Raw genomic sequence first — 21,572 nt, forward strand, 5'->3', positions numbered from 1 at the left:
CTTCTTTCACAATAACTTAACATACCTAATATGAGTCAGACTCATTTTCTTATTCGCTAAATGTGTTGAGGTACACATTTAGTCTATGAGAGTGAAGTTTTCTCAGTTTACTCATTTACTGAGTAAGAACTTTCATTTGCGTTTCCTTTAATCCTGATGTTGCAAGAGCCTTCCAACTTGTCAAAGTTCCCGATATGAAAACAAATCAACTCTTATCAGAACATAAGCAATAAAGCACTTAAGGGTGTTAAATTGCATCAAGCCAGTCTTTTTCTGGGAGTGCCATGTTCCCTGTTGGTGTTGATTTATAGGAGAACAATACAGACTGAAGGGTTTCCAAATCACAGACAAAAACTGACAGTTCAAATAAACTGAAATTATTTGAATAGTAAGGAATGATGTAGGACATGAGGGGATATAGTGTGGGCACCTATAAATACTATGCTGTACTCTCTTTTTTTGTTGATGTTCTGCAAAGCTGACTCATCCTTCGTGACACACCAACAATCGTGCCCCGTGAGTAATGATGACAAAACAGGCTGCGATTCCACCTGTGTAAGAAGAAAAGAGGATTAGTCAGACAGAAGACGCCATACAGTTGATAAAGAGTAAACATGTTCATGTAAGTCAGCAGTGAGCATCAAATCTAACACCTACTTCCTGAGCCTCTCTGCAACAATGAGCTGCATGTGCTGGCTTTTCATTGGTGAAATATTGTTCCTTGTTCCTTTCACTGAAAGGGGAAAAGAGCACCAGATCAGGTACAGCATGTATGAGCGCAGTAATCACATGAGGTCAAATGAGTCAGTCAGGCGTAGCTGAGACGGGTAAACAAGTCCAAACTACGTGTTATTGTAACAAAGTGTGGCCTGGCTGCTGTCTAGCAGGATATACTGGTTACAACTGCACTGGTGTCACTGGGTCCTTATCACCAAGACTGTACTGTCATAACATTACTGACTGTTCAGGACACCATGAAAGCCAAATAATTACCTAGCACATGTACAAATAGGATCCCATGGCCCTGCTCCTTTTCCAGGTTGTTGTTAAAAATCACCCTGTTTTGCTTTTCAATCATGGATTATTTGGTTATAAAAGGTTTTGTTTGACATTTGATTTTAGCCCAAAGAGAAGGTGTTCTTTTTTTGGGTAAAGCATATCACCTATTCTGACATTTACAAGAAAAAACCAGCATACTACAAAGCTCTGGACATGGACTTTTCCTTTTAATCTTGATTGCTACTATCCAAAAAGTCCTGTTTGTTGATAGATTTAATCTAAAGTTTTGGATTTCCATCAGGAGGTCCATCAGGGAGCCCCATTTTTAAAGGAAAAGTTTGACATTTTGGTAAACACACTCTTTTGCTTTCTTGCAGAGAGACAAGTTAGATGAGAGGATTAATACCACTCTCAGGTCGGTACAGTGATACGATGCTACAGCCAGTCGCTGTTTGGCTTAGTTTAGCATAAAGACTGGAAATAGGGGGAAACAGCTAGTCTGGCTCTGTCTAAATGTAACAAATCTGCCTACCAGCACCTCTAAAGCTCACTTATTAATATATTATATTATCCTGGAGCCTTGCTGTGAACGGAGATTCCCAGAAGTCACTGGTCCAAGCCAAGAAATGGTCTTGCACATAACCCCTATAAAATCACAACTTGTCATTAGTTTTTTGGACAGATTAAACAAATGAGATATCATTTGTGAATTACTGAGTTTTAGGGGTGTTGGTAGGTGTATTTTGTTAGCTTTGCACAGAGCCAAGCTAGCTGTTTCCTGTCTTTAAACTAACCCACTGCTGGCTGTAGCTTTATATTTAACGAACAAATGTGAGAGTGGTATCGATCTTTTCATCTAATTTCCAGCAAGAAAACAAATAAGCATATTTCCCCAAATGTTAAACTTTTCATTAAAGTAGCTATGACTAAATCATATATGGCTTTCAATAGCTATAAATAAAACATTTGCATAAACAGGTGCAAAAAATGTGTTCAGTTCACAGAAGTCCTGTGGAAACCATGTGTAAACAGCTTGTATATTCAGGTACGTACTGTACAAAGTGTTCAGGCGTTCAATGTGCAATCAGGCAGCACTGACCTGCATAGATATGTGCAGTTGGGAAAACATACAAGCTGAGGCATAGATTATCCCACAAAAGCAGTCCAGGACAGTTTGTATTGACAGTGCCACGCAGGTGTCTTTCTTCATCTGCAACAACTAGTAAACTGAGACTGCAGGGAAGACGAGGAAGCATTGTGAGCACTCAAAGGTGCTTTGTGAGGCACCTTGCAGGAAGGGGGTGGAGGTAAGAGGGGGTCGGTGCATCAGTTCACGGAAGGGTGGGGGGTGTTGTTGAAGATGGAGTTCAGTTTGGTCATCATCCTCCCTCTGCCTGTGCCTCCAGGCTGTCCATGTTCAGCCACACAACAGAGGCAGCCTTTCTCACCAGTATGTTAATCCTGCCTGCCTCCCCCGCCTCGAAGCTGCCTCCTCGGCACGCCACCACAAAGAACAGAGTGCTGCCCAGCATTCATTGATAGAACATGTTGAATTGTCTGTTGCATAATTCGATAGGAGGCAGCCTCCTCAAGATGAGTGCTCAGTTGGATGACGTGAACGTGACGACTGTCATGCATGTAGAGTTGAGTTCATAATCACGAGCTGAAATCGATGTCACTCACTTGACCCTGGGCTGACGCTTAGCCACTACTGTTTACTGCCATCATTGTTCCTTCACATCACAGCATGGTGGCTTTGTCCGCCTCACACAATGCAGCTCAAAAGAGCAAAATGAAGCGGACACAGTTTTGTTTTTGCACCCATTTGCTGGTCAGTAGTGACCCTATTCATAATGCATTGATCAGTGCAGTGGCTGGAGAGGGATGTGCCTCGCAGGCACCGGTGAGGGGACCTGACTCTGAAATCCACCATTCAGCTGAGTGGTGAGTCCGCAGGCGCTGCATTAACTCGTCGTGCTGATGCTATAGGATGAGGGTCTCTTTTCTAAGACCATTCAACGGGGGCACTTATATGGCACGTCATCCATGCTCAAATGCAAAGACTTGCAGACTTGCAAGACCTCACACAGTGCTGCAACATTACACTGAAATTAAGCCACAATGATATCTACATTGATTCCATGTAAATTATTATGACTGCAACTAACAATATTTTCTTTAAATTGATTAATCTCCAGATTATTTATTTGATTAACTAATAAAATCTGTTGGAAAATAGTGAGAAAATACCCACACCTAAAGCTGATGTCTTCAAAGTCCAAACCCCACATTGAGTTTACTTCAATATAAAGCAGAGAAAATAATCAAGTCCTTGCATTGAAGAAGCAGAAATCAGAGTATATTTGACTCTTTTTGCTTGATAAATGACTGAAATGTGGTGTATGATAACAGCTGTGACCTCCTTTACTGTTTTGCTCCACAAAATAAATTCTGAAAAATACATAAATAATGTTAACCAACTTTCTGTAGCTACTGTAGACAGATAATCAAAGGCAACTTAAGTTATGATCCTATAAAAACTCCTTGGTCTTAAAGGTCTTCTGGGGAGAAAGCTTTAATATGGTCTCTGCAGTCTACTTATGATAGACTGCCAATTTGAGCACTTGGTGACACAAATAAACATATGATCACATGACTTTTGCCCTCATTCCACCTTTGCGAGTACTTTCTTTTTCCATTTTCCGCCATTTTCTACTGTTTAAGGCAAACATTCCCCATCTTTTCTTCAACTCGAGTATTGCATTAACAAACTTGCTTGCAATTGTGCCCGGTTATGATGCGTTATGATGGGCCTGTAATTTTGGTGCAGCGCATACACTCCCCATTTAAATCGTTATGTGGTGCAGAGAGAGAGAGAGTTCAAAGGGAAAATAGCAAGGTTGAATTTCAAAACATAGGATTTCCAAAGAGGTACTCTTGCATCACATGGCTGTTTTCACCGCTTCGGCCAGAGTGCGCTCTAGAAGTCACCGGGTTCACATGTGGGCGAGGCTCCACACAGACTGTAGCGGTGCACGAACCAGGCTGACCGCGGGGGGACGCGCATGGTGAGAGGAGAAGGGGGGGCTTTGAAAGGAAATGTGAGAAGTTGCAGCATCTCCCTTAAAAACTTCTCGCCACAGGTCGTTGTGTGGCGCTCCCCCCCCCCTCAACCCCCTAACGACACCGTCTACAGGGGACACACATTGTTTATCCTCGAATGACCCCAATGCTGAAGCGAGAACATCCCGTTCCTGAGATATTAATAGCTCCCCTTGCGTCACCAAACTGTGGCGGACCGCTTTGCTAGACACGCAAGGGAGCCACAAACTGTGCCAGCAACACATTCTCCTCCAAAGCAAACATGGTTATAAAACAGGTAGTCATCATTCTCCACCAGCTGTCTGCGAGTCTCACAGCCAATGTGATTACCACTTGTAAGTGTTACACACGTTGTTATTAAGGTGGTGAGAGCTGAGCCTCGATGACAACAACTCAGCCAGTGCACATTTGGGGAGTTTAGTGTCAAACTGAAGGGCGATTTATTTGCGTTTATGCATAAACAGCAAAAATGAGCCAAAATTTCAGAAAACAAACACTGCATAAGATGTAAAATGCGCAGTGCAATTTTCCACCCCAACAATTTTTTTTTTTTGCACCAGGAGGAGAGCCAGTGTTGTTGATGAGCTGAAAGCCATAGCTTACAATGCACAATAAGCCATATGTTAACTCAGTCCCTTCCCCCAATGCCGGAGCCAAGTGAGGCTGGAGCTACAGAGCCTGGCCCGCATAGCTCCAGAGGGAAAGAGAGAGAGGTGGGAAGAGAGTTTCTGTTGCTATGTTCAGTGGGAGTCTCCTGTCTGGAGAATCTATGGGCTGGCGGATTTCTGAGGGCTGACATGGCAATGTTGTATGTAGGTCAGCAACAGTAAAACAACTTAGGCAGCCCCCAAAGCGCACTGGAGGAAAAGTGTTCTGGCAATGGCTTACAGTAAATATTTACATACAGTGTTACTGGTATGCAAAAAAGTGACTGACTGGGGTTGAGTCTCAGCCAGTCATACGGGTAGTGCTTGAGTTAAACCTGACATTTTTCCGAATTCATCTCTTTTATACTGTGACTGCGTGGCTTCTCCACACCTGCACCCATAAGCACAAGAGTTGAGGCGTTCACCACTGGATGATGCATGTGTTCAGCCGCCAAAGAAAACATCCTGTGGAATCGTTAAAACTGAAGTCATAGTTTTGCAATATCTCTGTGCTGAAAGTAAAATAATAAAGTTGACAAAAAACAATCTCAGCTTATTGTTCACTTATTTTTTGACTGTATCACATGATCCTCATCGGCAGATTGAGTTTTCTTAATTGCCAGGGAAATACAAATGTTCACAATTTGCATGAGTTTGATCACCTCTAGGATCTAACATCAACACTGGCTGCAAACTTGAGCTTGATGATTAATTCTGTGACCTTGGAAACAGAAACAAACTCTATCTGCAGATGAGGACCATGATACAGTTGAAAGCTCCGAAACAAATGAATAAATGGACCTTGAGTTGAGATTGTTTGTTCGAAACTGTTGCAACAGTCAAGAATGAAGTCAGCTTTAAAAAGTGAGTGTGTCATTGTGAGCTTAGTTCGATGTACTATTTAAGATCAGGGAACTGTTAATTTTTGACTATAATAAATCATTTATTTATTTTATGATTCCTTTTTATGTTTTAAGTGCTACGTGCTGCATAATCAAGGTATGCTTTTCTGCAGGAGGTGTTTGTATTGTGTGAACTTCTGTCTCAGCCAAACAAAACTTCCTGTAAGTGTGAGAAAACAATTTGATATTAAAGGAAATGATTTGATTTGCGCAGATCTGAAACCTCAGCAGAAACAGACAAAGGCTCAAGTCCTAACTAGATTCAATGATCAGAGTGTTTAGCCTCAGTCAGCTTGGGTCTTTAAAGATTTGTCTGCTCCCGCAGTCCCAACCGATTACCTTATTGCCGTTTGCTTAGTCTCCCACCACCATCTGTGTTTCAGATCATCCAAGGCAGTTCTAATTACAGTCACAGGCAAGAGCCCATAGATAATGACAATGCTGCTATGATCAGCAGGATTAGACAGGTGCTTGTCGACTTGCTTTGACTTGGGATTTTATGGTCTGTAACACACCCTGGACAATCAATGAGGAGATGAAAACCTCACTGTTTCGTCTCCAGCTCAGATACACCAACAATGCAGTTTCTTTTAACAAATAGGTGTTTTTTTTCTATGTCACAGTTAGAAGTAAGAAACACTTTTGGGTTGCCGGGATGTGGAAAATCCTCCTGTAAATCAAACTTGTTTTGTTCTTTTAGCTCTTTAGTTCATCAGGAAAACCCCTCCAATAGACTGTTTGGCTACTTCCCATCTAGAAAAAGACTTAAATACATTTATAAATAGCTTATTAACATTTATAACTGCAGATTTGATGGATTACTATGAGAACCAGGTATATGAGACCAATTTCAGCTGTTGACAAGTGTGTCTCACTCAGCATAGGGCACCTTTGGGGTATTGATTAAGTGTAACTGGTTAATTTTCCCCTATTGATTATAAAACAGAATTCTGGCTTAATGTTTTATGTAGATAAAATGCAAGTTTAGGATTTTATTTTCACAGTTCCTCGTGTATCTGTGGTGGGTGATATGAACATCTTTGTGAGAGGCTTTTTAATTTGGATGTTGGTTGACGGGTACAAGACTTCGATCTAGGGCAAGATGTTTTGACACAACAGGTCAGGTTGCTATAAAATTTGGCATCAATATTCAGTGTACCCAGAGAGTTATTCCTAATGACTTTGGTGACCCCTTGACCTTTTGTATAGCACCAGCCTCAGGTCAAAACTTCCTCTTATTAAAGGAGACATACGCACATTTCCAGGTCTAGATTTATATTCTTGGGCTCTACTGGAATATCTTTGAATGATTTACAGTTCAGAAAACTCCTACTTTATCTTATGTTGGCTCTTTATGCAGCCCTTCAGTCCAGCCTCTGTCTGAAACTGGCCGTTTCAGCTCCTGTCTCTTTAAGGCCCCCCTCCTGAGGAGCCCACTCTGCTCTCACTGGTAATTCTACAGAAAAAAAACAGAAGTAGTAGTTTTTTTTTCTCATTTGTTACTCTAAATGTCAACTTCTCAAACACATCTGTACATATTTGACCTGAAATCTGATTGGAAATATGCGAGTGGACAACGTGAACAACTCACGGAACAACCTTAGCAACAAAGACTACAGAATGGACGGCCGTATGTTGGCATGTGCGAATGATCTGATGTCACTTCAATGAGGAAGTAGAGGAAGTAGAGGAAACCTTGCAAATGGAGTTTTCAGACCAGACAGAGGCCTCGGCCTCAGGGAGCACTTTTACATATGTTCACCTGATGTTTTGGAACTTTTACCATGTTTAATGTATGTAGACACCTGACATCATAACAGTATATAGATGACAGAAAATCACAAAAACCATGTTATGTCCCCTTTACTCTTAAAGTTATCTCCAAAAGGTATGCCAGGATTTCCATGCAGTGGATATTCATGCTCCCCAGAAGATGTATTTGGTGACCCCCTGACCCCTCATCTAGTGGCATCATCAAAACTGTCACTTGGACATAAGATACATCAAAATCTAAAGCCCAGAGTGCCAATAAGTCTACTGAGCACACTCATGTTCTCCACAGGATGAACCCTCTCCATTTTAGGCACTCCCTCTATTTCCCTTCCTTAGGTCAAACTATCAACTTGAAATGTACAGAGGACATTCAAAAGTAATGGTAATATTTGCGTGAGTTCTGCTATACATAATTATAGTTAGAATCAAATTAAATCCATCATTAGTAAGGCCCCAAGAAGGACTAAACTGTTAGTGTGATGTTCATTTCATCCAACTCTTTTGTATTGTGGGCTGTAATAGAAATGGCATGTAAGGGCTAGTGAAGCTTTAGACTTTAAATTTGTTTTTCTTATGAGTGTTTAACTGGAGCCTTAAACCACATCAGTTTGTGGCCATGTGATGAATGGTTATCACAGCTTTTGGTTTGGACACATCAAAAGAGCTTTAATAACTGCAAAAAACTTTATTCAATAATTTATTCAGAGATAAAAACAAATCTTGAACTGTATACTTTTACACTGATTCAGCACACTAACCCACATCCATGTGCTTTAGTAATTCCAAGTATTTAGTGTATAAATGTCTGCACTGGCAGTTGAGACCGGATAAGAATAGTCAGAGCTTATGGCTTCCGCATGCCAGATAACACTATGTTTTACGTATGACCCATTCGTAGAAACATCTTTGTGGATTCAGAGCTAGCATGGCATTAAAAACAGCCTGCGGCTCGGATGAAGCACTGAAAATATTGACTGTTTTTGGTTTGTAATGCTCAGTAATCCCACTCACAGCAGCTCTTTGGTTGCAGAGGTAATCAAACAAGCATAGCAACGACTATTGATTTTTTTTTGTTTACATCCGTTTCTGACGTTTATTTACAGCATTTATTCAACTGTGGTCATGGTCTGACGCAAAGACAACTGTATCATGTGCACTAGGTTCCTGGTGCAAAAAGTGTAGATCAGCAGTTCTGTGCTGTTTGTCTGTCTAGCTGTCTGTTCCCATCTTGCTTCTCTAGAGTGGTACTGGAGGGCAAATCGGGTCTTTCTTTGATCACATTCATGTCCCTAAAAAAGTCAGGGATGTGTTGGGTTAAAAGGCTTTTGAGTGTGAATCCCACATCTGGTTGTTTGGATGTTGGACGATAAGTTGAAACTGGAAGTTTACGCAGCTGAGTGTAGGACAAACCGCCCCCCTCCTCCAGTGAGAAAGATCTCCTTCACTGCTCCCTGGGAAAGGCTTATGGGCCTCCCGCCTTGACGGCACAGACACTGCAATCACAAACATGGAGGTTTATGAAACTCTTCTGATCAAAGGAAGGAGCCACTGTTCAGTTCGGTATAACAGATGTGAAATGGAGTCAGTGGTTGCAGCAACTTCCTGCAGGTCAAGAGAGCTGCTGTTTAACAGCCCCAGTGCAGCATATGGATTCCCTGTTAACCTTTGTGTGGGCCCCAGGTCAATCTTGGAAATGCCTTACGCCAGCATGTGCTCACTGAGGAGCAGAATAGAGATGTGTACACTGGCCCGGCCGTTTAGCTGCACCGAGCAGGAGATTCATGGAATGCGTTTCTCCCAGAGGGGCGGGTTTCCAGGAACAGTTTTGCTCTGTTGGTGTGCAATGAGCCAGTCCGCGAGCAGACAGCTGGGTGTGCACGAGCTTGCCCTGGTGTTCACCAGTGAAGTTGATAGCCACAAGCAGCCGTACAGTCTGCCACGCCTCCTTCCTGTCCACTTCCCTAAAATCCATTTTGTGCTGACAGCAGAGTACAGGGGGACCACTCCTATAAACATATAGACATGTCTTATCGTCCGTGTTATCCTCATGAGTCCGAACCTTCAGGAAGACTTTTGTTTCAACGCCACTTAGCCATTTTACCCTTCACCCTACTCCGGCCCTTCTTGAGCCTCAGACATTGTAAACATCCTTCTTCGGACATTGTTGGACTCCACAGAGACTCAACTCTGCAGCTCATAGACACGACCCACAGGGGTCTTCCTCTTCTACCTTTAAAAAAACCTCCATATAATTTACACATGTCACATTCATCACCTGCTCATTAAAATGGCTTTGAGGAACTAAATTATTACTTTGACAGGAGGATTCCATGTCGTTTTTAACCTGTGAAGAGTTAAGAGCCCAGCAAAAGTTTACATCCCCTGAATATTACCAGAATCAGCTTTTATCTTATCGTGCATATTCAAAGTTGTGTCAAGGTTGTATATCTTAGATCCGTGATTCACAACCAGGAGCATCGTACACCCGGAGGTACTTCTGCAGCTGCCAGAGGGCATGTGGAAAGATTGTGGAGTAGTTCATCTGATAGGACTGTGGGGGTACGTCAGACAAAAAAGTTAGGGAACATTTTTCTGCACATCAACAAAAATGCACTAAGAATGAATTTAAGATATTGAGCACTGAATAAAGGAAATACCAGAAATACTAGTTTGTATTTGCAAGGCATCAGCATGCAGTAATGAGCCACAAATTAGTCTGTTTGACTGAAAACATAAACATATAAAACACGTCTGTTTTTATATTTCAATTTTTTATTGTTTTCCTTTTTGTGCCCAAAGGATACAGTATATAATATACTAAATATAAAGATTGCCTGTAGCTTTATGTCTTCAAAAACTGACATAGATTTGTAGTTGTATTCTGTTTTTATATTCCCAACAACCACAATTTAATGGTGACTCAACAATATCAGCAGCCAACAATACAAAGTTCAGTCAATTTAAACTTCAGAGACTGAATCTGGTTCATATCCAGGAATCTGTTCCACACCTCTTAAATATGTCTTCTTGTTAGGTTTAAGACACACAGATCAACTTTTTACTGTGTCACGCCTAATAAGTGGTTATTATGTGGGGAGCTCACGGTGCTACCTATGGGCATGCTGGGAGTAGAGAGAACATGCCCCAACATGATCACTAAAGACCGTTTCCTGCCCCTTATGTTCAGGCAGTGTGTTTGGTCTGCTGAGGGAGATGAAATGTCAGCACTCACACATTATCCCTGTGTTTTAATATTTCCCTCTCCACATGTAATGTTGTGTTTTTAAGCTATTTGTCCAACTGTGTGCATGTTATAATCAGCTGCTTGCCCTCTCCTGCTGTACTAAGGGACTGAACACACCTCAAGCACCGTGTCTCAGGTGAGTGTACAATCTGTTTCCTTAGCAGCCAGGAAAAACACTGGCTACAAGCAGAGTCAAAAACACGCAAGTTTTATTGTTTTGTCACTGTAGGTCACTGCAGATCTCCTTGATAAAAAGCAGCACACGCGCAAACAAAGGAGGACATACTTGGTCTTGTTTGGTGTTTTTCTCCTGCAGGTTTCCGCAGAACTCATGCTCCACATATTTAAATGTTTGGGTTTCCTTGCCAGGGGTGGTGACTACCTCTAAGCACTTCATAGGAACAAAGAAGGACTTCCACAGTACAGTTTAAGTGCACAGGGTGAAACATGCCCTTTTCCTTGAAAGGTGTCTCCTTCCCAGCTATCACACGTGGAAGCTGTTTTCACCCTAACCTGCTTTCCAGCTGTTGGCTGTATCCTTTCCAGCTTAAGTGATGAGATTAGTCACACAAGGCATTTACAAATTATCAAGTAAAACAACTGAAGGTAAATTGAGCTTGATGCAAAGCAGAAGCAACAAATAAAATGTGAGGTATGTGGAAGCAGTGCAGTTTGTGAGGATTTCTTCTTGTGGTACTGGCTGTACAGATGGATAAAACAAACAGAGAACATAAAAATACATACAGCATCAAAGCAAGAAGTCTAACAACCGTTCTATGACCCCGTGGTCAGAGTTATGCATAAAGTATGTGGTCATAAAAGAGTTCAGAGCGCCCTCTTGTGGCTTACATTGGGCTGTCTCTGCTTTAAAGACACCTGTGCCCACAGGCTGTGTCTCAAATAGTCTGAAGTCTGGAGTAATATACATTGTGTACTCCGAGGGTATATTGTTCAATGAATCCTCAAAAAGACTATTTGAATCTCATAAAGCTGACACATTAATTTTAACTGAAGAATAAAAAAAAACATGATTAGTTGAATGAACTGACTTAAAATGTACTTCATAAGGCATCATTTTCTGACATGCATTGTGAACATAAGGGAGATTTATTTTTAGACTACTAACTACTCACCTCCTCTGCCAACAATAACCTTTTCAATGATGCATTCATGTCAAGTTGGATTTACTTGAAATATTAATGTCTGCCTGAAAAAACAATTATGCCAACATTACAACACTATTGTAATTTTTTGTGGACTTTTTCATGTCTTCTGCTATAGTGGGTGTTACAAATGGCCAAAGTCAACAATGAACTCTGCAAAAAATCCACAAATGTCAGCAGCCCAACACAATAAAAATCCAAACCACCTATCACACCTATATATATACATATACAATATAATGTACTAGTATGTCGCTTGCTGTAAATTTATTGTTGAACGTAAAAATCTATTTATTTAATACCACTTTTATGTTGTAATGTAGCAACAAGAGTCATCTTCTTCTGTTTATGTTGAAGTGGCATATGTGTGTAGTGTTACCCCACTTTGAAAATTATAATGTAGTTATGCTGGCAGCTTTTTACTCAAGATTCAGCAAAGTTGTGTGTGTCTGGATGTGTGTCTGAGGAAAATCTTAACAAAGAAATAGAATTTGAATACAGAAAATTAATTTAAAATTATGTTAATTTCATTTAAGCTGTATAACACAGTTGTTGAGTAATGCCCAACATCATTCAAATATTCAGTTTTATCCACCTTTTTCATCTTTGCACAGTTAGTTATACATTTTCTACACGTTCAAGTCAATATCCCTTCTTGCTTCTGCCCTCTCAGTGCTCTGCCTTCTTCTTGAGACAAATAATCTCCTCCACTGACACATGCACAGCTACCAACAGATGATAAATCTCATTTGCGTCTGCTTACTAGGAGAAATTACGCATTATCCATTCTTAGAGCAGACAACACTAAGACACACATGGCTGCAGATCCTCCATTCATGTTTCTTGTTATTTGTTTACTGTTTTCAAGATAATTTTTTGCGCCATGTTTGAGATAAAGACTGGAGGAATACATTCTTCACTTTCCAAAAGAAGTATGCTTGTATGCTGATGCGCAGGCTGATAACAGCACAGTAGGTACTTGTTGATTGCATGTTGTGGATTTGTAGAATAGTTACCTTTTTGCTGCACTCACACATGGTTCTGCTGGGATTTTTATTTGCAAAAATGTGCCTCTGTGAATATTTTGTTTATATACTTATATACTTTCCTGGAGGTGGATCAGTCATTATAAACTCACGCTGTGCAGCCAATCTTTGTTCAAACTGGCATGCATTTATTTTGAGATCCCAAAGAGTACAAATATGCCAAATATGTTGGGCTCAATTCAGGGAAAATGTGTATTTAATGCTGCATCAGACATCTAATACATAGCCAATAATATACTATAGCTTTAATAAAGGACTGGGACAAACTGACACACTATATACAGTATGTGATACTATTAGACAGAGATGATTTTTATAACCTTAAAGTTACTTAGTTGGAAATGAAAGTGAAAACTGGATTTTAAAGAGTTTTGCCAAGGAAATGATGGAATTACATTAATATAGACAAGGTCAGTTTGGCAAACTATTGCGATCATTATTTTCTACTTATAACCATTCCAGTTCGTATCCAGTAGAGGGAGTTGCTGCATATCTAATTTGTCTGTCTCAGCTGGACTGAAACTTGAATCTTTTCCCATATGTTGCTCAGATGGTTGCTCTCAGTTTGATTCGAAAAAAATGCTAAATCTATGTACAAAAATGCACACACTTTGTTTTTTGATGTATGTAACAGCCTGTAATAGATCCGCTATATGGTAGACGATGATTTAGATTCTAGTATTTAGAAGTTGAGGCACTTAAATTTGTCATTTTCTACTCAGCTAAACATTCAGTAGAAATAATGAGTCATAATGACATTGCATAACCGGTTTCAGTTGGTGTGGAAGTTATAAATTCAGCATTAAAGTGATACAGTTCATTACTACTGATGTTCGTTTTTTATTATCAAGCCCGGTTAATGAATAGCAAACTATTTGTCAGGGTAGGCCAAATGCTGAGTGGTATTAAGACTTAATAGTTTCATTTTCCATTAATTTTGTATGTATTATATAACAGGTCAAACTCTTAACAATACTTAACATGGAGCTTCTCTAAATCTGTGTTGTGGGACTACTTTATGTGGAGCTGAACAAAATATTAACAATAAAATGTTGTCATTAAGTGGAAATGAGGGATTAGATACAAAACTATAACAGCTATTACAGGACATTTTGTCCTGGTGATAATGACCATAGTTCTTTGAGATTGGTTTAAACGACGGGACAGGCAGGTACAAGGTGTGCAGCTTGAAATTATTGGAGTGAATATTCCTGGTGTGTTTCTCCCAGAGAGCTGGCCTCTGGTAGATTCAAAGTAGTGTTCATCACTGAGAATTAATCGTGGCTTTTTGCCTCTGCATCACATTCTGAATCTCTGCATACCTTTCCGTTTGCACCCTGATGGGATGCTCCTGTCTTCCCTTTCAAACATACTGAGCCTCATCTGGTGGGACAACCTTTGGCTTTCCGCCGGCTAACTTTAGCTTCACAGCATGGTCTCTCTAAGCCTTTTTTGGGGTTGTGGTGCGCCAAAGTAGATTTACCTTCAATAACCATTTATTAAATCTCTATCCATTAGACTCTGAGGCTTCATAAGAGCCGGCTGCATTAAGCCTGATTATGGGATGCCCGGCAGAGGAAAAGGGTCTATGTGTCAAGTGTGTCATCGAGTGATTTATATCCCCAGCCGGGATCCCTGTCTTGTCAGTCGGGAGTAAGCTGAGCGAGGAGAGAGAAGCACTGAAACGTTTAATGATGGTGAATTTTGCTAATTTTTAAAAGTGTAAATCCAGAGGTTTTTGTCATGCCTCGTTCCTGTAGCGGCTCTCTAGGGTTTCTGTCTGTTTCTAATGTTTACGTTGCTGGTGAACCCTGACCTGACGCTGCTCTCGAAGGATCCCTGTCTAAAGTCAGTCTGACTTGCTTCTGTGAAGCATAATCTGAGTCTTCAACATGGACAACAAGGGCCCCAGTGGCACCTTTAAACGGTCCTCCCTCAAACGCTCCACATCTGGCTCGCAGAAGGTAAGATGAAGTCTGTTCAGCAGGCAAGTGTCACATTCAACAGGTGATTCTGTATTGCATTACTGAGTTTGCTCCTTCCTCTAATTTGTCTTGAAAGGGTTTTATGATATCCTGACCTTTTTATTGAGTAGTGGCATTCATTTTCAGAGTTAGTTAAATGTTTGGTGTTGCTCTAAAGATTTTTTATTTATAATAATTGAATCTTAGTTGCTTTTTGTTAACTTTTTGAACCCAGAAACCATATGAATATATATATATATATATATGAGTGGCTTTTGTTGCACAGTATGTCACATGGAGCATTACTATGAGCTGGCCATACTCCACATTAAGTCCTAACCAATCATTTTCCAGACCCTGTGTCCCGGCATAATGACACGCTCCATTCAGGACTGCTAGTCGTATATCTCGGTGTGCACATGGTCTGCACTCCCATCCCTGCAAACTTACTTTTAAGTGATGTTTGAAGCTGAGCAGGCTTCAAGAGCTGCTCGCTCCAGTACTGCCATTTAATCCTTCATAATGGCCCAGTATGGACAACCACGGCCATGACAGATTAAGGACTTTCATATATTTCTAATGTCTGCTTTCATGTGATTAACACACTCCTGTTAACATGTCCTTGAAAGCAAGAAAGATGTAAATTGTGCATACATGCATGCTTCTACTCCCAATCCATCGAGCAGTGTATTCTGGGATTAGAGCGTGCACACTACAAACTAACTCAGTGTGCACTTTTGTGGATGCATGTAAGTACAGAACAGAGGTGAAATGTTGAAGAGGCTAAACTATAAAAAGACTTTCTTATTCAAATAGTTTAAAAATGATGAGCAAATTTAAACAAAGATTCCAGTTTTCCAAAAAAAAAAAAAAAACCAACATGAAGAAGGAAAATAAACCATACACTGTGTAATATAAAACACATAAAGCACATTGGGTTTCAGTTTTTATAGATAACATGTAGTGCATAGTCATAATCAGTAAATTAAAAATGTATATTTTAAATATCAAGGGAATTGTTCTCTATGTGGTTAAATCAGCCTGACTCCTGATGTATATTTTTAACAGTAAATCTGACTCAGACATCATCAGACGAATTTAGTGTGATGGGTTTCTGTACATTAGAGCAAGCTTTATTTGGCGAGATTAATATTCTTTGTATAATCCAGAGCCTTTTTAAATGAGGTTTTTTACTCTGTAAAGCAATCAGCAATGTCATGGCTCTCAACTGAATAGCGCTGCACTTTTAATGAGATCGGATATGTTGCTAAATATAAACTCATCAGCTACAAAGACCAGACGGCAAAGATATAATAATTGTCCCTTTTTTTTCTGATCATGCATATTCGTAATGTTGTGATGACAGTTTTTAATCATGGCTTTATCTGCGTTATTCAAATGACAGGCGTATACTTCATCATTTACAGCAGGTCATGGTATGGAGACGGATTTATTTTTTATCCAAAGTGTAGTACATCATAAATAGAATAAAGGCAATACCTCTTTGAATGCAGTCTGGATGGATGACACTCGAATTAAAAAATGAGTGTAAAAGCTTTGCTTGTTATTAACAACAGAAAATGGCTCTGTTTTAATTTTTAAACAGGCATCGCATGATTCTGGTGTAGAATGGGTTGATAAAACACATTTTTAGAAAGGTAATGACCATATCCTAATTATTATATTCAGTTTAATGTATTCACATGATACTAATCTGTTGCCATGAATCAACTTAGCAATGCATTCATGTCCCTCTGTGATGTACTATACAAATAACACTATTCACCAGCAAATAAGCTGCCTCCACTAACCTTTTACCCCTTTTACTGAGAAATTGAAGCTTCCTGTTCAATATTTTCTATGGTCAGGTTTTTAACTATTCACAGATAGTTTTCAGGCTCGAGCCCTAAATTGAATAACTATATAAAAACTGCTAAGGCAACGTTTAGAAACTCTGAAATTTTCACAATGGGGTTTGCAGGGTCATATGACTGCATCAGGCTCAGGTCAGGTGAGAGCCAAGAATCCTCAAAAGCTTTAAGGCTCAGGTCAGGATTGAGCAGAAACGTCTAGAGCCGGGGCCGGGCTATGTGTGAAAGTCGGAAAAGCTTGTGAAAAAAGTAAGATGTTCAAATGTTGCAAGATCTTGTAGTAAAAGTATTTTTACTGGGTTTCTCACAACTGAAGTACAAACATAGCAGCGTTGTTGTACCTAAAGTGTGAATTAAAACAAATAGAAAATATTACAAGCTAAAAGGAAACTGAAGATTTTATTCTGCGGATTTACACCTATATGATTACCCTATGAAATGATTTGCTTCAGATTGTCTCTAAGGGGACTCACTTTTATTTATTTTGCATGATTATAACATTCAAGATCATATCTGTTAATTGAGTGTTGCAGTAATGTTTCTAGTTTGTCATTTTGTTCCATATAGTGGTAGTCAAAACTCTTAAAACTGTTGGCTGACCTGCTGTTATAGCTTATAAATTATTATGTTATTTCACTTAAATCTGTTTCCATGCTATGAGATGCTTCTATTCTGATACAAAAAGATCAAATAACTTTGCTAGTTTTTATGCAGGCACGATCTTTATTCTGGTCCCCTGACTATGTAATTTTTCATGTGGTCTCGTTTTTTTTCAGTGAGACTTTCCTTTGGGGAAAACAGGAAAACAGCAGCTTTAAAACATGTCTTATGACTCCCTCAACTCTTGGGGATAATCAGTGACATGTTGGACTCGTGATGGCTAACTGGATTTTCAAAACCCAGGAGGACAATGAGTGCATTTACAAACTGCAAACAGTTAGATCCACAGTTGATGCAAATTTGTCGAGAGCCTGTAACTCGAGTGTGTCGCTTTGTCCAAATATCTTTCCCCTCAAGTGAAAATAAGTAAAAGGCAGCTTTTTATTCGGTCCACGTGGGATTCGACCATGAGTCTGAAATATTTTTTTAGACAGTAAAGGGGTCTACATGGGTTTTCTTCCTGTCACATTGCATCAAACTCCAACCACATCGCCATTCAATACCAAAGCCGAGCAATTAGTTGCTTTTATCTTCAACCCTGGTGACATCACATTCCACATAGGACCCCCAAATCCTTTCTGATCCATTTCACTTGTGCTGATGAGGCTTTTGTTGTGTGAATTCCACCGTTTCTACAATATTCAGAATAAGTGATGTGTTCGTTTGACACATCTGACACGATTCGTTTTCAGTCAAATGTGTCGAGCTACAGACTGTAAAAACAATTAGAATTAAATGATTTAAAACTAAATTAAAATGCACTGAACTAGACCGGGTCATATGTCAGCGAACAGAAATACAGCCATCATTATACCTTTTCCTTATGACTGGTGGGGCTGAAGAGTCCATGTAATTGTAGCTGCACTGGAACAAATTTGCTGTGATCTAGTTGCTCACTAAGCTGTGGGTCAGGAGACTTGGCCCATGTGATTCAAGTGCAAAAAGGCATGAATGTATGGCATATAGTGTGTGTGGACTGTGTGTCTGTCTGCGATCTTGATTAACTAACTATTGCATAGTGGAACCAGTAAAAGTAGTTATTCATGGGGAGAATTAGAATAGAAAGATATGCATGTGCCACCAGAGACATATATTGTGTTATAGTGTCATAAAATATCAGTACAGTTCATAAAACATGTTTAAGTAGAGGTAATAAATACCCTCAGTACTTTTGTATCTGTCCCTTTCAGGAATCCAGCAACTATAATTTCCATCTCACACAACTGTCTTTTGTTTTCGATCGATCATTTTCTCAGAAAAGTCTGCGTGTTGGAATGAATGTTGTTTATTGTTATCGAGGCTCGGCTTAAGTCTTGTTAATTTGCTTGTTGTGTCACAATCTGATCCTGCAGTATCTAATTCTTCAAGGTTTTTGTTGTAAGTGCTCAAAGGCAGCTCTAACGAGGCAGCCGGTTGCTGACTGGATTTTGGTTTTAATTGCTGTGGTTAATGAGTTTAAGTAAGCTGAAATAACTGCGTCATACTGGCCAAACCCCTCTGGAAATGCGCTTTGTTTTCTTCAACTATAATTAACAACGACCCACGTGCATTTTTTACTAGAGCAGGACCAAAAGAAGGGGGAAGTTAGGCAGATATCTCTCTGTGTGTGTCTTTCTTAGTCATCAACCACCAACTTCCCTTTTCTTCTTCACCATGAGTTGCTGTCAAGCTTCAAACTGCTAACTTCAACCATATAAGGAGCGCTTATCAAACCATTTCACATGAGGAAGGTTTTAAATGGATGTCTACGACTTTGCGCTTGTTAACTCCATCTCTCCCTCCAGCTCAACTAAAGCTTTCCTCTAGTTATTTAAGCATGTCCCCAGAAGCCCTTAATGACTTTAAATTGTCTTCATTGCTGTATACTGCTTCATAAAGTCCATGTGTAATAAACAGGATTAATTTTAGACTTTTACGCTTGATACACTTTGGGTACTTGATATCCAAATCATCTGTTTTGGCCTAAAGTTTAAATAGACAGCGGCCAGTAGGATAAATCTTGTATTTTTCAACAGTAACATCCTGTTTCATTCAGTTTGCTGGAAGCTCTTTATCTTACACGTTTTGAAATACAAATCCGCTCAACATTACCAAAATTAAAAATCAAGATTAAGAGAATATTGAATAGCTGGTCTGCCGAGTTTTCTTTTCTTCCACAAAAACAGCGTGGGTGGAAATAGAGATTAACTGCAATTAGCATTGACTGACCTTGCCCCCAACTGGAGACCAGTCATGTCTTAACAAGGCGCCTGCCAAAAGAATGCCTGCATCCAATTCTCTCAATTATGCAAATTGGTTTGAAATCAAAGTAGTTGGAGGGGGTGAAAATTTTCAAATGAAAAGTTGGGGAGCCTCTGAACGAGACTGCAGCACTTTTAGGTCGTCCACTCTTCTCCGTCTTCTCACACAAGCTAAGATCTTCCACACTGTGAAGTGAGCACAAAGAAAGGAGTTTCAACAAATTGGGAGATTAGGGGCCGGTTATCAAAGTAGATTTATTGTGCCTTGTTCAAGCGAAGGATGAAAATACCCTGTGGGCATGGAGAAGGGGTCATGGGACTCCCAAAAGGATTACCTTGAACTGGAGTCATGAGACTTGGGCGAACAAAGACCCTGCTCACATGCTCATCATATTAACTGGCCCTCATAAAGTGAAGAAGTTTCATGTCCTGTGGGATTCAATGAGACCACTTGACTGGGAGTGCAGCACCAGGAGAAAGCTCTGGTGGAGGAGCAGCAGACTTCTTCTGTACTCTTTAGACTTAAACTCCAGCAGCACTAGAGATAGGACTCTGCAGCTCGGACAGAAGATTGTGTGTAAGTGTATTTACATTTTATACCTGCAACTCTTTAAAGCTCTTTTCATTACTGGTTTATTTTATGACTAAATTAGTAGACCTACTGGCAAGCGATGTGCTACAAATTATAGACCCTAGAATGTGGATTCAGATGGGGTGAATGTGAGTGGGCAGCTCTGTTTTGAGTTCTGGTTGCTTACTGAACCGTGATAACACTGAGATGGAAAACTGCTGAGACAAGACAGACAGCAACAAACCACACTGTGTCTCGGACTTTCTGGAAACACAAAAGGGTGGTAATACTTTTTTGCAAAAACCTAGAGTACTAGGAATTTCACGTTTTCATGCAATCAAATAGTTTAATAGGAACTATTTTACTTAAAAGAAAATTGTTTTACCGGTTTAGAAAAACATTATCTGACTGAATGAGATAAATCTTTAAGGATTCTGGTGGGAAAATCAGGTCATCGCAATAACAAACAATAACGGGGTACAGAAATGAGAACCATTTTAATATAATGCATGGATGGAAAGATGAAACGTGGATTAAAGCATATAGAGCAGCAGCAGTACTGCAGCAGTTGAACTCATATATGAGTATGTATTTATAGTGTGTTGACAGGCTGTAAAAAAACAACAACCATAGACCCGATCGAACAAATTAATATTTAAAGAATCTGTCTTCTCACTATTAATAATATAATATAAAATCAACATATAGGCTAAAAGGTGTCCAGAGATTTGCTGTGGATAGCTTTCTTTAATGTAGAGCATGCATATACTGTTTATTATATGGATTTATCATACTTATATATTATATTTGTGGTGTTGCAGAGCAGCCGCACTGCTGCAGCTCCCTCCTGGCTGAAGCTGCTGCTATTCAGATAGATAGAGGATAGAGAGAGAGAGAGAGAGAGAGAGAGAAAGAGAGAGAGAGAGAGAGAGGAAGAGAGAACAGTAACTGTACTGTGTTATGGATACTTGTGATTCCCGATCACAAGACTTCATTAGATTTATCTATGGTGTTTCATTTACACGCACATGGCTTCAGGCTTATGGGTAAAGTTAAATGGAGATTTTGTACATTAAGTATATTTTAAGGTTTTAAAGCTTAAAAAGAATTACTATTTTTTCTTCAGTTTAATTTCCCAGTGTTTTCCTGGAAAGATATGCTCCCATTGCTTCGGTTTTAATTGGGCCTCTGCTGTCAACAATGGCCTTCAGAGAAACTTTGCTTTGAACTCGGGTTATTTTTTCTCAGGACTGGAAAAAGATTTGATTTGACATAGTGTGTGGGCAGAGTACTTTTGTGTGATATTTCTCACTGGCTGCTTATGAAGCTCGAACAGACAATGAAAGGTGTCTAATTCCACAGAGTTGTTCAGCGACATCAGCTCTGCTCT

The 21,572-nt window shown here is 39.8% G+C and overlaps 1 long non-coding RNA gene across 1 annotated transcript; it reads right to left on the reverse strand.

Moving 5' to 3' along the window:
- Positions 1–223: 223 nt before the first annotated feature.
- LOC137183058 (uncharacterized) lies at positions 224–5,655 on the reverse strand. Its single transcript, XR_010928411.1, has 3 exons — positions 2,099–5,655; positions 658–733; positions 224–551 (listed from the first exon to the last, which is right to left on the reverse strand). It is a non-coding gene; the product is annotated as an uncharacterized lncRNA (long non-coding RNA).
- Between the last annotated feature and the right edge of the window lie 15,917 nt (positions 5,656–21,572).

This window comes from Thunnus thynnus, chromosome 5 (genome assembly GCF_963924715.1).
Source record: "Thunnus thynnus chromosome 5, fThuThy2.1, whole genome shotgun sequence".
Taxonomy (NCBI): domain Eukaryota; kingdom Metazoa; phylum Chordata; class Actinopteri; order Scombriformes; family Scombridae; genus Thunnus; species Thunnus thynnus.